We start from the raw sequence: 13,314 nt of genomic DNA on the forward strand, positions 1-13,314 counted from the left end.
TTCACAAAACAGTTTTTTCTTCATTTTGGCCAATATTATAATGACATCACGTTGTCGTTGTTGTGTAACAGCAGCAAACTCACAAATCACAATAATACTTGTTATCTTGCACAATTAGATCTGTTGTGGCTGTAATTTTATAAGCAAGATGATTAAACATAGTTAAAATGCATTTCACATAGAGAAATTCACCTTTCAGCACTTGTTAATGAGGTGTAGAATTATCACTTCCCCCAGGGTAGTGTTATGGAAGTATCTGATGCCTGATGCACTGCGGTGAAGTTAGCCCGCTATTTGCTGACTTTGGGTCACAGGAGTATATTAGTAAATGTACTCCTGTGACCCAAAAGAGAAGTAATGCCCAAAAAGATGTTTTTTTGTTTCTGTAAAAAAAAAAGTATTCCTATTTAACCCCCTGTTAACCCTAATCAACCCTAAATAACTCCTTCCCCACAGCTTTTTTTTTTTTAACTTCTTTACTTTTTACCATTAATATTTTTTTAAATTTGGTTTTCATTCATTTTGTTCCTTTATTTTTAGTGATGCATAACAAGAAAATGTGCAAAATGACGAAAATTGCAAAAAAACTTTGCCTTAGTACCAGAAACATCATTTTAGTGTCCAACTTACAGAATCGAATGTATGCTTTTTATTTACAATAAAACTACTTTAAAAAACAGAAAAAAACTTTTCTTCTCTTCAATTACATATAATATTTTTTGCAAAAATATTTGTCAAAAAATAACCTGGGTTCTTAAAAACACAAACACAACAACAACATTGTATGTATTACTTTATCTTAAAGAAGAACTCTGGGCAGAAAAAAAACCCTTGCAGTGGGGCTACCTCTGCACTACATGGTTTAAGCGCTTATTTTCATCGAGGGTGCAAAATAACTGAAGATATACTCCCTCGATCCTTGGTCCCTCCTGGCTGCAAGACCTAGCCCCTCCGCCTCCCTCTCCGCACCAGCGGTGGAATGTCCCGCTGCATCCTATACACTGTATTAGACATGATGACACCCGTGTCATCTTAGACCGCCAGAACATAGGGGAAGAAAGAGGCTGCAGGGACCGAGGTTCATGTGAGTACATCTTTGTTATTTTACACCCTAGATGGAAACAAGCACTTAACTCTTGCAATGTGGGGGTAGCCCCACTGCAAAGGTTAAGTTTTAATCTGCCCGGAGTTCTTCTTTAAGTAACGACAACGTTATTGCCTAATAGGCCCATAACGAAATGTTAAAAAAAAGAAAACTAATGCAGCCACCACATCCAACACTTGGTAAGCTGCAATATCTTCCATTTTTGGGTTTAGATACATTTTGTTTTACCTGCCAAAATGGGCGTTCTATATATTTCTGTCCATCCAGTACTGAGATTTAGGGCTCATTCACACCGGTTGCTGTGACTGGTGTTTTACCCTACTGGATTACCACCAGTTACCACAAGGGCACACAGAAAACAATTATTTTCTATGTGCCATATTCACATCACAATGCTGGTGTGGTGCAGAAAAATGCAGACATGTTGCATTGGTGGTCAGTTTTAATGTGCGTGCGGCTGGAAGCGGTGTTACGCGGCACTGTTTACTTTTCTTTTATTGAAAGTGTACATCCATTCAGGTCTCCAAACAGCAGAGCGGTGTGGTGCTCTGCGGTGATCTCCAGTGCGCTGTGGAAAAAGACAGCATTTTTCAGCACTGCGCATCATGCCAATGTTGCTGTGTGAACGGGGCACATAGAATAGAATTGTTTTCTGTATGCCCTTGCCATGACTGGTGTGGATCAACTGCAGAAAAACACTAGTCATCTCAACCGGGGTGAACGAGCCCTTACACAGTTCTGCCACACTGCACAGTCCTGCCTGGCAGGGTAGTAAGCCTGATTTTTCTTTGCTGCAGTTTCACATAGAAACAGCACATTGATGAGCTGTCAATTTGCGCTCTCCTTCTATCAGCATGCTCACTGCACTGCAACTACCAGATTAGCTCCTTGTGCTGCTGTTCCCTCCCTCACTCTAAACTTTGCTGTATAGGGACTGCAACAGGCCGATATCAAGTCAGATTCAGGTATTTATGCCGGTTGCATTTTTAAAAAAAAGGATATATTCATGATTACAGAGCTACATTAATGTATATTTTGAGTTCAGCTGCAAATCATTTTAGGCTTGATTCACACCGAATGCATTGAGGCTGCGCGGGCTGTTATTTCCAGAGCAGCCGCAACACAAAGACAAAGCAACGTGGCTTGTCACAGATGGTAAAAATTCACACTGCCGTGCGTTGTGGTGGTGTGCACTGAATTGTAGCGTAGCAGCCAGTGTGAATGCAGACTTACTCCCAAAAAGAAAGGTCAGCATTTGTACTATTAGGGCTCGCTATCACCGGCGCAAAGGCCTGTACAGCGTGAATGAAGAGTTTATGCAACCTGGAGGTACCTGGGAGTATAGGTGTCTCTGCCTGCAGCTACGGCAGTCATCCTGTCAAAATCAATGGCAGACTGAGACACTGTAGCTGTACATATTGTCCCGCACATCGCAGCGTGGAACTGCACGCAGGCACGGATGTACGCTATGGATGCAGGCAGTCTGCGTCCATTGGATTACATCCATGCCTACACACATTTCCATGCTGGGATTTGAAGGGAGATCCGTACAGCCACAGCATCTCTCAGCCTGCTATTCTATTGTGCACGCAGACACCTGTACTCCTGGGAGCCTCCCAATCGCACAAACAAGGGCCTCATCCGTGCTGTACAGGCCTCTGTACCAGTGTGAACGATGTGTGCATTAAAACACAGAAATGTCTGAAGTCTAAAATAAAATGTCTTACCTGCGTTGACAGGCAATGTACCAGTGTACCAGGTGCCAAGGTGCCCAGCAGAGAATGAACTTCCTTCATCGGGACGTAGTGTGCTGCCTTAGTCTTTAGCTATTCAGTCAGCATGCCAGGGACAGGAACTCCACAGAGGCCTTGTGTTCTCTTAGCACAGCCTATAGAAAAGAATAATAAGAGTAATTTAACAACAGGGAATATTTCTCTTTAAAACAACAACTGTTTATACTGTGTGAGTAGAGCACTGTGCTCTGAACTGGGTAGATCAGGAGTTAGGAAAGATGTGAGGTAGATACGAGAAGGTTTTCATCTGCATGAAAAGCTGCGGACCTTGCAACACCCCTTTCTTTTTGACTAGAACAAACATGTCCTTTCTTAGCATGGAAAGAAATTTGTAATGACACGGAGTTACAGTGCATTCAGAAAAGTACTCAGATCCCCTTCACTTTCAATTTTATGTTGCAGCCTGATACCCTGTTTCCCCAAAAATAAGACCAACCCCGAAAATAAGACCTAGTTTTGACCATTCCCAGGGCCGGTGGTGGCATAAAGGGGAACTTGAAGAGCCCGGAAGAGAATCAGCGGTGCCAATGAAGCAAGCGCCGCATAAGCCGATGCTTCCTCTATAGTGCTGGCTGTGAGGAATCGATAGTGAAAGTGCGCTTCGCTCATTCTGGCCAGAGATTGGTTACCAAATTGCTCTTGGAAAGGTACGGCACCCCTGATTGCCCTGATCACCCTATTCTTAACTTTGCCATTTTGGATGATTTAATTAGGATTTGCGTTAACTTTGGATTGTTATAAATAAGATCAAGTGTGTTTTTTTGAGCCAAAAAAATATAAGACAGTGTCTTATTTTCGGGGAAACACGGTACTCAGACATCCCAACTCTCACGGAGTCTACCGGTGGCCGGGAGATAAACATTTTCTCCCGGAAAGGTTTACTCTACTATATCTAGCAGAGTAAACCTTTCTCTGCGATCTGAAATCAGAATTTTAGGAATGTTTGCAAATGTATAAAAAAAGGGAAAAAAAAACTGAGATATCACATTAGTATAAGTATTCACCCTTTGCAACAACACTTGAACTTTAGCTCAGGTGCCTCCCATTTCTCTTAATCGTTGCCAAGATGTTTCTTCACCTTGATTGCACTCTACCGGTGGTAAATTAATTGGACATGATTTGGAAAGGCACACACCTCTCTATAAAAGGCCTCACAGCTGACAATGCATACTGTATCAAAGCAAACGCCATGAGGTCACAGGTACGGAGGCAGGATTATTTCAAGGCACAGATCTGGGGTAGGTTACAAAAACATTTCTGCTGCACTTAAGGTTCACAAGAGCACAGTGGCCTCCATAATTCTCAAATGGAAGAAGTTTGGCACAACCAGGACTCTTCCACAAGCTGGTCGCCCGCCCAACCTGAGAACTCGGGGGAGAAGGTCCTTATTAAAGAGAGGTAACCAGAACCCGATGGTCACTCTGATTGAGCTCCAGAGATCCTGTGTGAAGAGCCCGGAACAAAGTTCCAGAAGGACAACCATCCCTGCAGCCCTCCACCAATCTGGCCTTTATGGCAGAGTGGCTAGAAGAAAGCCTCTGCTCAGTGCAAAACACATGAAAGCCAGCTTGGAATTTACAAAAAAGCAACTGAAGGACTCTCAGTCCGTGAGGAACAAGATTCTCTGGTCTGATGAAACCAAGATTGAACCGCTTGGTCTTAATTCTAAACGTTATGTCTGAAAGAAACCAGTCACCGTTCATTACCCGCCCAATACCATCCCAACAGTGAAGCATGGTGGTGGCAGCATCATGCTGTGGGGGTGTTTTTCAGCAGCAGGGACTGGGAGACTGGTCAGGGTTGAGGGAAAGCTGAATGTAGCAAAGTACAGAGATATCCTCACTCAATGAAAGCAGCTCTTCGGACCTCAGACCTGGCCGAAGGTTCACCTTCCAACATGAAAGTGATCCTAAGCACACAGCCAAGACAACACAGGGGTGGCTTAGGGACAACTCTGTGAATTTCCTAGAGTGGCCCAGCCAGAGCCCTGACTTGAACCCTATTGAACATCTCTGGAGAGACCTGAAAATGGCTGTCCATCGATGTTCCCCATCCAAACTGACTGAGCTCAAGAGGATTTGCAAAAAAGAATGGCAGAAAATTCCCCAATCCAGGAGTGCAAAGTTGTCGTGTCATACTCAAAAAGACTCCAGGCTGTAATTGCTGACAAAGGTGCTTCACCAAAGTACTGAGTAAAGGGTCTGAATACTTAAGTACATGTGATATTTCAGTTTTTTCGATTTCAAAAATTGTATTTGTTTTATAAACATCCATATACAAGACATATATCGACATCAATAGTCTGCAAGGATAGACATAATCTATATCCGTATCACCCTGCTGACCCTCCCCACCACCTACCTTTTAACAAACAATACAATATAACTATAAAACCAAACAAAAAACTAACAAAACCTCAAGGCTAGCAAACAAACAAAAAAGACAGAGAAGAAAAAAAAGAAGGGGGGACAAGACACCAAAATCATTTCTACAGGAGCATCAAACTTTCTACTGAGATTGTTGGATGGGCATATTTAATCCAAGGTTACCAAGTCTTCATAAACTTTTTATTGGAATCCAACAGAACACTAGTCAGTTTCATTAAGAAAAAATTAATCCATCCTCTTTTTAACTTCTCCGAAAAACACATGTGGTTTTCTCCATGCCTGGGCAATGGTCTGTTTCGCCGCCAACATGACATAAGTACCCAATTTATGTTGTGAGTTAGTCAGGGATGGAGATTTTTGATGTAATAAGGCTACCCATGGATCTCTTACTATATTAGTCAAAAAAAGATAGTTAACCATCTGAAATACTTTTAACCAAAACCTATCCAGTTTCGAGCATGTCCACCAGGTATGAATCGCATCTCCCCTAAAATCCCATCCTCGAAAACAGAGATCTGAATGTGTCAGGTTAGAGTAAACCGACCTGGAGGGCACTAAGTACAATCTAGTTAAAGTTTTAAATGCAGTTTCCAGAGAGTTTACATTAATGGAACACATAGCTATTGACTTCCACATTTGTTGCCATTCTTTCGGTTGTTTAACAACTCCAAGTTCTTTTTCCCATTTCTGTACATATTTATGGTCACTGGGCTTTAATAACCTGTTTAGCTGGGAATATAATATCGATATAATTTTAGGGGCTGTGGGGCATTTCAGACAGATATTTTCAAAAACCGTTAATTCCGCTATAACTGGAGTTTCAGAAAGCATTAATATAGCCCAGTGCCTAAGTTGTAAATATCTAAAATATTCTGTGTCTGGGGCTTGCATGTTATTCTGAAAGCAAGACCATGTGCCGATCATACCATCTACCATTAACTGGTATAGGCATGTGTCCCCTTGGGTTATCCACCAACCAAATGCATTAGGCACTTCCAGTCCCGGTGGAAACAGAGGGTTACCTATAATAGGAAGTAGCGGTGCATAAGGAGATTGCAGTTCACTGCAATATTTTATATTATCCCAGATTTTAAGCATGTGTTTCAGGAATGGGCTCATAACTTTTGGTCGTAGTCGGTCCGGCAACCAAAGAATAGCCTTCAGTGAAACAGGAAAACAAGATATGTTCTTCTAAGTCTACCCAGATTGTGCAATATAGAGTCATATAGAAATTTGTTAGAAGGACCACTTGTGCAGCTTGGTAGTATTTGTAAAAAATTGGGAGGCCCAGCCCCCCCGTCTCCTATGTATGTACATTGTGCTTTTAGGGATTGTTTGGGAATGAGTGAATTATATATCTTGGGATACAGACTGGGATAGTTCGAAATAAATATAATACTTTGGGTAAGATTGACATTTTAACTGCGTCAATTCTACCTATCCATGAGAGTTTATGTCTCGTCCAGGTCAGTAGTAATTCCTGCATCTGGTTAAACATGGATACATAGTTGACTTTATATAGAAGTTGATAATTTTTTGGGATGTTAATTCCAAGTTATAATAAATATGAAGACCTCCATTTAAAAGGAAAATTTTGTTGTAGTGTCTCAGCTTCAGAGTTTTGCAGCGCAATTTAGAGAGCGGACGACTTAGTCTCATTGACCTTCAAATTAAAGATTTTTGCAAAAAGATTTAAGTTGCTAATCAAGTTGGGGAGAGATATATGTGGATTGGTCAGTGTGAGCATCAAGTCGTCCACAAACATGTGTAGCTTATACTCTGTATGTCCCATCTCTACACCCCTCACACTTGTGTCTGCTCGTGTAAGGCAGGACAATGGTTATATAGACAGAATGAACAGGAGTGGAGAGAGGGGGCACCCTTGGCGAGTACCAGTATTGGAAATGGAGCCGAGTTATATTGAAGGTACCGTACTGAAGCTGAGGAACCTTGATATAATGTCTGCAACCAGACTATAAAATTTATAGAAAATCCCCAATTCCTCAAGATATAAAATAAGTAAACCCAAGAAACAAAATGAAATGCTTTAATTTTTAATTACAATATGCCTGGAATTTTTGCGCTACGCATGTGATGTATAAGGTGTATAATTTTCCGTGTGTTATCTGAGGGTTGTCTATGTGGGACGAATCCCACTTGATCTCGGTGAATAAGGGTTGGCAGGAATTGATTTAACCTTGTGGCTAAGATTTTAGCAAACAGTTTTATATCTACATTTAATAAAGAAATTGGTCTATAAATATGTGGATCCATATTATCTTTCCCCACCTTGGGGATCATCACTATGTGTGCTAACAAAGTTGAAGGGTGAACCGTGTGACCCCCCTTTTAAGTGATTGAATAGGGCTACTAAGTGAGGTGCCAAACTATTTGAAAACTTTTTGTAATATAATACTGAAAATCCATCTGGACCTGGTGTCTTATGTATTTTTAAAGATTTAATAGCGTGTATTACTTCCGCGATAGAAACATCTGCATCTATAACGTTTGTCATGTGTTCAGTCTGAGGGGGCAAAGATACTCTTGACATTAGCTGGTCGGCTAGCTGAGGCTGGAACTTAAGGGTTTTACCATATATCTGGGAGAGAAGAGCAGAAAATCATGATACAAACCGTTTGGTAGACGTATTTTAATTTGGTTTGTAGTCTTTGGTTTTGCTTTCAGCATATTTGCCATCATTGAACCAGGTTTGTTAGCACATGCATAAAACATGCATTTAGACCAGCGGATCTGTTTTTCCACTTTGTTGTTTAATAAGAGATTAATTTCTGTTTTAACCGAATCAATTTTACTTCGAATAGCCGCCTTAGGATTATTTCTCCATTCGGACTCCAATCCTTCTAGGCGGGAGGTGAGATCTAATAATTTTCTACTTCTCTCCTTCTTTTGTCTAGCTGATAAGCTAATAAGTTCCCCCCGTAAAACCGCTTTGAGGGCTTCCCACAATGATATTGGGGATTATTCCGAACCTTCGTTTTCCCTAAAAAATTAGGAAATGGATGTTTGTATATGTTCTATTGATCCCACAAATGTGAGAAGAGAATCATTTATTCTCCAATTAAAATTCAGAGGGGTGGGAGAAAAAGATGCACATTTTATCAATACTGGGGAGTGATCTGACCAAGAGGTCGTAAGAATGTGAGCTTTCTTAATTGAGGGAATAAAGTTTGGATGTGTAAATATGTAGTCTATTCTAGAAGAACGTTTGTGGGGACAAGAGTAGTGAGTTTATTCACGTGTTGTGGGGGTTTTTTCCCTCCATATATCGATCAAATTGTGTTCCGCTAACATTGTATGAAATAGTGTTGAATAAGTGTGAGAAGAAAAAAGTGTAGCTCGGGATTCCAATCTGTCTAGTTTAACGTCTATGACCAGGTTGGAATCACCCATCATCAATAGTGTACCTTTCATGTGTTTATCGATAACTCCCAATAAGTGGGAGAAAAAACGTGTTTGCCTGATATTTGGAGCATAATATGTAACCAATGTTACTTTTGTTTCAAAAATGTTCCCTACTAAAGATTAAATACCTCGCTGCTGGGTCTGCCATCTCCTTTAAACAGGAAAAAGGTGTATTTTTATGAAATGCCACTAATACTCCTCTCTTTTTTTCTAAATAGTTAGCTTGAAATACTTGGGGGTAATTTTTATGCATATATGTTTGGTTAGAAGGTTTAGAGAGCCTAGTTTCCTGTAAACATACTACGCTTGCCTAATGTGATGAAAAATAATTAAATGCGACTCTTCGCTTCTGGTTTTTCTTTATAATAAATTCACAGACATTTCTAAAATTCTGTTTTCACTTTGCCATTATCGGGTACTGAGTGTAGAGTAATGAGAGAAACAACTGTAGCATCAGGCTGCAACATAACAAAATTGAAAAAAAATGAAGGGGGTCTGAATACTTTGATTGCATTGTATATGATAGACACGTAACAATAAAAAAGTCCAGCTCAGGTCTACATTATTGTCATATAAGAGTGGACCGTAGATCTGACACGTCACACTCCTCTATCATCCCTCTTCCCGGTAAGGAGAAGGCAAGGATTGTCTTTTATCTGTATGGTCATTCCGTGAGCTCAGCCTATAGACAGGATCTCACGGCCCTGTCTACACAACACTAACAGACTTTTCTGTCTTAGCACCTACTACCATCCTGCAGCCCAGAGCTCATCACAGGTATGGCTTTCCTATTCTAACAAAAATAAGAATGCCATAGTACAAAATAAAATAAAAAAACCCTAGTGGTTATTAAATACCACCCAAAAAAAGCTCTGTCTAAATAAATCTATAAAATTTATTTGGGTACAGTGTTGTATGATTGTCAGTCAAACTATTACAGCATGGCCTAGTAATGAGGGGTGTTTTACAGCTTGGTACTCACGTGGCTATAGAGCAATGTTGCCAGCCCTGCCCTGAGTTCTCCCCTGTTGGACTACAGAATACACCTCCCTCTACTCATCTCCATTACATAAGACTGTTTAGCTGAGGAGAACTTAGGCAGGGATGACAACACTGTTGGGCATTCAGTGCAGCAAAGCCTACAAAGAATAAAACATGGGACATATGCATGCATTCCAGGGATATGCAGAATATATTTTTCACTTATTTTACTCAGATATACACAATGGGGGACATTTATCAAAACTGGAGCAGACAGAATTACGAGAAGTTGCCCATAGTAACCACTGTGTATATAGCTGTGTGAAACTTTTATAAATGAACCCCACTGTGTATATAGCCAGGCAGAACCTTTACAAAATGAACCCCTGTGTATATAGCCAGGCAGAACCTTTGTAAATGAACCCCACTGTGTATATAGACGGGTAGAACTTTTATAAATGAACCCCACTGTGTATATAGCCGGGTGGAGCTATTATAAATGAACCCCTATGTTTTCAGATAAAAAAAGAGGAACAATGAGAGACTGGAATGCAAATCTAAAAAAACAAAAACAACCAATTAAGTCCTTGACACCACAATAACCTCCTCATTGTTCTAGCACACGGAAACCTTTGCCGAGGGAGGCCTAAGTGTTTTGACAAAGACGAAAACTGTGATTGAAATGGGAGCAGTTCCACGTTCTTCAATGACCCGAGGAGATCACACCCACTTATGTCATTTACAAATGATCTCGCAGAGTGACAGATCCCTCAGACATTTTCTACACATGAGCTGCAGCAGCTGCTCAGAAAACTATACTGGAAAAACAGGACGCCATGGTTCAGACAGGCTTGGAAGGATCCGTTTGAGGACGGATGTTCCGCTCATCAACGAGGCCACAAGTAAAGCTTCACAGGACAATATTTATGACATACTAAAGATGACCACCATTAACTGTAGTCAGGAGTGCCAGTAAAATAAATCCAGTCAGAGTAATATTAATAACTGCTGAAATTCAGAACCAGTTAGAACTGTCCTCGCAATGGGAAAGCGGATGATGTATAAATAGGACAGCCAAGTGGCTAAGTGGTTAGCACTCTTGCCTTGGAGCACTGTTAAAATGTATCTAAACCCAAAAGAAAACATTTAATATGTTGCAGCTTACCAATTTTGGTTTGCGGAGTTTGTTTCGTTTCCTTTTTATTTACTTTATTTTCATGTGGAGAGCTATCCAGTAAGTCTGTTATTTTTCAACTTCCATGAACAGGCCGTGCTGTCCAGCATAAGCAGCAGATAGAAGATTGAGACAACCCATTTAAAACGGATGGGGGTGCTTACAATGGTCAGCTTTTAATTACCGATATAAAGTGTTTATCCCCAAATGAAAGAAAACGTTGCTGTAACTGCTTAAAAAGTGTTAGCTGGAGTTCAGATTTAAATTTATTAGTCAGGTGCATCTAAATCGTCTAACACTATACTTTGACAAGTCAAAAGCTTTTTAGGCTATTTCAGATGCAGTTTATATCACTTACAATGAATGTTGCTCCTCGATGTTTAAATGTATTAGTTTACTGCAGAATCAGCCCTGACTCTTTTCCCTTGCAGGGTCCTATGGAGCCACCATTGTGTGTGCTAGTTAGCTGTGCGTATCTCCATAAACACACCAAGGCATGCCTCCGCTCTCCACTCCTCCAATCTACTACATGGAGAGCTGCCAGAGACTGCTCTGTCCCTTGTGATCTTGTACTGGGCAGAAAGTTCAGGGAACCCAAGCTGAGAAAGTTGGAGCCAGCTGTTCTGAAACATGATGACTGAAATGTAAAGAAATACTTTGTTGGCCAATGTATATTGGTTCGATCTGAAGTTATTACTGAAAAAAAGTTTGAGAGTAAAATCGGCCCAGAGTGCATGTGAGATAGGGACCTTGGACTGTGAGCTACGTGATGGCAGCGACTGATGTGAATGTGCAGTGTGTAAAGCTCTGTGTGCATTGTCGGTGCTATATAAATACCCATAATAAATATTTTTACACCCCCAAGATAATAAAAAGGCAACAAAAATATCCATCATTGAATTCTTTGGTTAAAAACAGCTCCCCAGTACCGCTACACAGGAAAAGGTGTTAATTAGTTGTATGCTAGAATATTGGCATCATGTGTGTCCAGGCATCATCCACGTCCTTCTCCTAGATAAAGGTGCCCATACACTGCACGATTATCGTACGATAATCGTATGCGATCGGTTTTTTCATACGATAATCGAGCAGTGTGAACGGAGACGTGTGACCGTTTCTACTGTACGGTCGCACGTCTTCTGTCGAACCAGCATGTTCGAAAACCAGCCGGGAATCGTACGATTCTCGGCTGGTTAGAACGGTGCTCGGAAGACAAATGCCGAACGGGCCTGTGTGCGCACGCGCACACTGCCCGTTCAGCATTGCGGTCATCGGAAGCCCGCCCCTCAGGGGGGCGGGCTTGCGATGATCGAGAGTGCGATCTGCCTGTCCAAGATAGGCAGATCGTACGTTTTTTTAATCCCTGTACAACCATCGCAAGACTAAAGTCTTGCGATGGTTGTAGAGTGTATGGCCACCTTAACACAATGTAAATGTGATTGCCTGTGCAGTCAGGCCCCTACTGCTGCCTCTCGGCTTGGCACAAAGTTACAATGACACAGTAATGCTGGCCGCACACCAGTAAAAATGTGTTTGAAAAAACTCATTTTTGTAACATTCGGTCATTAATCGAAGAGTTAATGGGGTCAATTTGACGATTGCTTTCAACCATAAGTGATGAAAAAAACAAACAAACTGAATGAGCAGGATGGAAATTTTTTTCTTGAACGAAGAAAATTCTAACCGGTTTTCAATCAGGAATCTCTATTCATTCCAAAATCGAACGTTAAATGAAATTTCCAATGACATTTGTCAAGTCTCTAATGGCATTATCAAATGTTTTGACTAGGGCTGCAACTAATAATCGATTAGTTGGCCGATTATTTGTCAATTAACCGATGAATTGGATAAAAAAATTTAATACCATCCTAAATTTAAAATAAAATACACAAATACAGTGTTGCAAACAAAGTTTACTTCAGAATAAAACTGCATGCACAATTTTTTGCAATCACATTACAATGGAACGCACGGCATTGAGGTACCGTACTTTCCGGTGCAGCATGATTCCCTCCCACCCACCCACAGTGTGATTGCCTGCACTGGAACACACAGTACCACGATGCCATGCGTTCCAGTGCAGTGCGATTGCAAAAAATTGTGCATGCAGTTTTATTCTGAAGTAAACTTTGTTTGCAACATATATTTTATTTTAAAATTAAGGATGGTATTTAATTTTTTTTATCTGATTAATCGACAAAATAATCGGACAACTAATCTATTATGAAAATAATCATTAGTTTCAGCCCTAGTTGAAGTCTTCTTCTGTTTGAGATGCATATAGAACAACCTTAATCCATCTTTACCTCTCAGCTGCAAGTCTTATAAACCCTACATACAATATACAGTGGTACCTTGGTTCACAAACTTAATTAGTTCCAAGATTCTGGTCACAAACCGAATCAAATTTCCACATAAGATTCAATGTAAATCAGGTTAATCCGTTCTGAC

At 40.7% G+C, this 13,314-nt stretch overlaps 1 protein-coding gene across 1 annotated transcript in view; it reads right to left on the reverse strand.

Moving 5' to 3' along the window:
* CUNHXorf23 (chromosome unknown CXorf23 homolog) overlaps nt 1–13,314 on the reverse strand; it is a 91,095-nt gene that overhangs the window by 34,651 nt on the left and 43,130 nt on the right. The window contains exon 4 of the mRNA XM_018554854.1: nt 2,833–2,993. The gene's annotated coding sequence lies outside the window, so the exon portion shown is untranslated. The remainder of the gene's footprint in view (nt 1–2,832; nt 2,994–13,314) is intronic.

Source organism: Nanorana parkeri, unplaced genomic scaffold (assembly GCF_000935625.1).
Source record: "Nanorana parkeri isolate BGI_ZX_2015 unplaced genomic scaffold, ASM93562v1 scaffold175, whole genome shotgun sequence".
In the NCBI taxonomy this organism is placed as follows: domain Eukaryota; kingdom Metazoa; phylum Chordata; class Amphibia; order Anura; family Dicroglossidae; genus Nanorana; species Nanorana parkeri.